Source organism: Anomaloglossus baeobatrachus, chromosome 9 (genome assembly GCF_048569485.1).
Source record: "Anomaloglossus baeobatrachus isolate aAnoBae1 chromosome 9, aAnoBae1.hap1, whole genome shotgun sequence".
Taxonomy (NCBI): domain Eukaryota; kingdom Metazoa; phylum Chordata; class Amphibia; order Anura; family Aromobatidae; genus Anomaloglossus; species Anomaloglossus baeobatrachus.
The window spans coordinates 47,484,531-47,489,460 of NC_134361.1; the positions used below are offsets into that span (position 1 = coordinate 47,484,531).

General features: G+C 48.1%; 1 protein-coding gene across 2 annotated transcripts in view; it reads right to left on the minus strand.

Moving 5' to 3' along the window:
• Window positions 1–2,001: 2,001 nt before the first annotated feature.
• PPP1R37 (protein phosphatase 1 regulatory subunit 37) overlaps window positions 2,002–4,930 on the minus strand; it is a 98,247-nt gene continuing 95,318 nt past the window's right edge. For both annotated transcript variants that reach the window (XM_075323680.1, XM_075323681.1), the window contains one exon: window positions 2,002–4,930. This exon is cut by the window's right edge and continues 300 nt beyond it. The gene's annotated coding sequence lies outside the window, so the exon portion shown is untranslated.

Below are 4,930 nucleotides of genomic sequence, written 5' to 3' on the forward strand. Positions count from 1 at the left end.
AGCTCAGACTGATATTTTAAGCAGTAAATTGCTAGCAAATAACCACTATTACTCCTTTATGAAACTGGGAATAACCCTTTTATAGGGATGATCTGCAATACCAGACACAAGTGGCACGGTTTCTTAAACATCCATCTTAAGATATTATAAAGATAACTTCACAGGATGTAAGAATTGCAGGGACACCCACCAGCCGCGAGAATAGGGGGTCTTAGTAACTGCTGTATATATGCAATAATAAGGAGCGTGTGCGTCCATTCACGGTTTATAGGAATGGTGGTCGCACGTGCTCATTATCGAGGAGACATTGTTGGCCTCCCAGCTTTTGGTAAGGGTGGGGGACGGGTTGACTCAGACGCTGGATCATATAGTTATTAGTGATGAGCGAGCATTACCATGCTGGGGTGTTCAATACTCATAACCAGCAGTCGCACACTCGGATGGGCGCAACTCAAGTACACGAGTATAATGGAAGTCATGGGGAACTAGAGCATTTGGGAATTGGCAGTGCCCGCTCATCACTAGTTACGAGTACTGAGCACCTGAGCATGGTAGTGCCCGCTCATCACTAGTTACGAGTACTGAGCACCCGAGCATGGTAGTGCCCGCTCATCACTAGTTACGAGTACCGAGCACCCGAGCATGGTAGTGCCCGCTCATCACTAGTTACGAGTACTGAGCACCCGAGCATGGTAGTGCTCACTCATCACTAGTTACGAGTACTGAGCACCCGAGCATGGTAGTGCCCGCTCATCACTAGTTACGAGTACAGAGCCCCCGAGCATGGCAGTGCCCACTCATCACTAGTAACAAGTACTGAGCACCCGAGCATGGCAGTGCTCGCTCATCACTAGTTACGGGTACCCGAGCATGGTAGTGCCCGCTCATCACTAGTTACGAGTACTGAGCACCCGAGCATGGTAGTGCCCGCTCATCACTAGTTACGGGTACCCGAGCATGGTAGTGCCCGCTCATCACTAGTTACGAGTACTGAGCACCCGAGCATGGCAGTGCCCTCTCATCACTAGCTACGAGTACTGAGCAACCGAGCATGGCAGTGCCCACTCATCACTAGTTACGAGTACAGAGCCCCCGAGCATGGCAGTGCCCACTCATCACTAGTAACAAGTACTGAGCACCCGAGCATGGCAGTGCTCGCTCATCACTAGTTACGAGTACTGAGCACCCGAGCATGGTAGTGCCCGCTCATCACTAGTTACGAGTACTGAGCACCCGAGCATGGTAGTGCCCGCTCATCACTAGTTACGGGTACCCGAGCATGGTAGTGCCCGCTCATCACTAGTTACGAGTACTGAGCACCCGAGCATGGCAGTGCCCTCTCATCACTAGCTACGAGTACTGAGCAACCGAGCATGGTAGTGCCCGCTCATCACTAGTTACGAGTACAGAGCACCCGAGCATGGTAGTGCCCGCTCATCACTAGTTACGAGTACTGAGCATCCGAGCATGGTAGTGCCCGCTCATCACTAGTTACGAGTACTGAGCACCCGAGCATGGTAGTGCCCGCTCATCACTAGTTACGAGTACTGAGCATCCGAGCATGGTAGTGCCCGCTCATCACTAGTTACGAGTACTGAGCATCCGAGCATGGTAGTGCCCGCTCATCACTAGTTACGAGTACTGAGCACCCGAGCATGGTAGTGCCCGCTCATCACTAGTTACGAGTACTGAGCACCCGAGCATGGTAGTGCCCGCTCATCACTAGTTACGAGTACTGAGCACCCGAGCATGGTAGTGCCCGCTCATCACTAGTTACGAGTACTGAGCACCCGAGCATGGTAGTGCCCGCTCATCACTAGTTACGGGTACCCGAGCATGGTAGTGCCTGCTCATCACTAGTTACGAGTACTGAGCACCCGAGCATGGTAGTGCCCACTCATCACTAGTTACGAGTACTGAGCACCCGAGCATGGTAGTACCCGCTCATCACTAGTTACGAGTACAGAGCACCCGAGCATGGTAGTGTCCGCTCATCACTAGTTACGAGTAACGAACACCCGAGCATGGTAGTGCCCGCTCATCACTAGTTACGAGTACAGAGCACCCGAGCATGGTAGTGCCCGCTCATCACTAGTTACGAGTACAGAGCCCCCGAGCATGGCAGTGCCCACTCATCACTAGTAACCAGTACTGAGCACCCGAGCATGGCAGTGCCCGCTCATCACTAGTTACGAGTACAGAGCCCCCGAGCATGGCAGTGCCCTCTCATCACTAGTTACGAGTACAGAGCACCCGAGCATGGTAGTGTCCGCTCATCACTAGTTACGAGTAACGAACACCCGAGCATGGTAGTGCCCGCTCATCACTAGTTACGAGTACAGAGCCCCCGAGCATGGCAGTGCCCACTCATCACTAGTTACGAGTACTGAGCACCCGAGCATGGTAGTGCCCGCTCATCACTAGTTACGGGTACCCGAGCATGGTAGTGCCCGCTCATCACTAGTTACGAGTACAGAGCCCCCGAGCATGGCAGTGCCCACTCATCACTAGTAACCAGTACTGAGCACCCGAGCATGGCAGTGCCCGCTCATCACTAGTTACGAGTACAGAGCCCCCGAGCATGGCAGTGCCCTCTCATCACTAGCTACGAGTACTGAGCAACCGAGCATGGTAGTGCCCGCTCATCACTAGTTACGAGTACAGAGCACCCGAGCATGGTAGTGCCCGCTCATCACTAGTTACGAGTACTGAGCACCCGAGCATTGTAGTGCCCGCTCATCACTAGTTACGAGTACAGAGCACCCGAGCATGGTAGTGCCCGCTCATCACTAGTTACGAGTACTGAGCACCCGAGCATGGTAGTGCCCGCTCATCACTAGTTACGAGTACTGAGCACCCGAGCATGGTAGTGCCCGCTCATCACTAGTTACGAGTACACAGCACCTGAGCGTTTGATATTTGCTGAAAAGCTGGAAATGCCCTTTATCCGGTGCATGCATCTGTACCCACCAGCTATAATAAATGTCAATCTGCCTCAGTTTGGAATAATAATGTTCTCATCTAATGCCGGATGAAGAAAAAAAAAAATCTGCAAAGTTTCAACACAAAATGTGTATTGTGCCGACACAAATCTAAGGACGTAGGCGACATCACGACAATATACTGTGGAGGCCGAACCATCCGGGTGTGTATGCGACTCGTCTGCAGACATGACGGGGCCGGACAGGACAAACCACAGAAGTGCATTATTCATCTTACCTGGCCGGGAATGGAGCAAGTGGGGACACACTCATCCGCTGGCTCCGGAACATTGCATAAAAGAAAAAAAAAAAAAAAAAAACAAAAACAAAAAACCCCCCACAAAACAAAAAAACAAAACAAACACACATTACACAGACATATGAAACAAAACCAGTGAGCATGGAGAATAATTCAGCCCTGATGGGTGGCATCGCAGCGCGTTGCCCAGTTCTTCATATTCTTCATATAAATTCTCCAATTTGCAAACCAGTCCATGGAACACAATGACACTTTAGCCGCCGCGGTGTTTGCCGAATGCAAAGCCCAAGATGTGACATCGAGTCACTCCTCATATTCCAACGGTGGGAAAAATTCAGAATTTGCAACTAAAAACTCCTCTCCATTTATATATGCTCTCGCACTGCAAAACTACAACTCCCAGCATGCCAAACGGTAGATGTCACTGGTTACTTCTGTTCTCCAAAACCTTTTTTTTCCTTTTTAATTACCAACATAAAAAAACAAAATTGACAAAAAAAATAAATAGAAAAAGTAAAAAAAAAACAAAAAACAAAACCCCTAAAATCCTAAAAAGTAAAAAGTGTAATGAGAAAACATCAGGACGCATTCATGTCGATAGCTGATCCTTCATTGAGGCGTTTTCTCCCGGATTTACAAGGATTCTGGCTAAAACATTACATTTTGTTTCCCCCAAGAATAAAAGGAATGGTGCTGTATTTGTTTTTTTGTAAAAAAGGACCTCACATTCACAGATATATTAAAGGGACTGTTCAGAGATAGAAAAAAAAAATAAAAAATAAAAAAGGACTTCTACTTTGTTCCAAATACAGCGCCACCTGTGGTCATGGGTTACGTCTGGTATTGCAGCCAAATTCCATAGAAGAGAACGTTGTGGAGCTGCAATACCGCGCACAACCTGTAGACAAGTGTGGTGCGGTTTTGTTTTTCTAATTCTGGACAATCCCTTTAAATGATTCAAGATCCAGGAGGTCGAAGTGTTTTTATTTTCAGGGAATGGGACTGACTGACAACATGGAAAAAAAAAGAAAAGAAAAAAGGTGACCAAGACTGTACCAGGGCTGGAGGCAAACAAGTAATACAAAGATTTTATCATTGTACATCTGGTGGAGGATGGTGGTTATGGTCCATAGAAAGAGGATGGAGGACAGAACATGCTTTGGGGGTCGAAAGCAAAACCGACCAGAGGATTGTAAGGGGAAAAGTACTAAAAAAAACAAACCTCAATCGAATGGAATAAATAGGAGATTGGTTCCATCAGTCACTGATTCGGCCCTAGTAACATCACATGGCTTGAAGCAAGCAGACCGGATAGTCATTAGTTCGGAAGCTTCCACCCCTATATGCATAAACCCCTATATCACCCTAGAATGTCCCGGCCATAATGATTTTTTTTTGTTTTTGTATTTTTTTAATACAGTCCGCCTGTTTGATTCCCCGGAGGGGGCTATTGTGCCGTGAGTAATGTAGTGAATTCTGTATCCATACGTGTAACTCAAGCAGTGGGATGTTTAGAAGGCTGAAAATCCTTAATATGATGTATAATGTAGACGAATGGACGTTCCGCTGAGTGTGGGCAATCGGGAGGGTCACTTTATTAGTCCGCAGCAGCCCTCATTTGCAGATTTCCCTAGAACCAGTAACAGTCCAGTGGTTTTTTTTTTTTGGAAAAGACCATCCATGTCCCTTT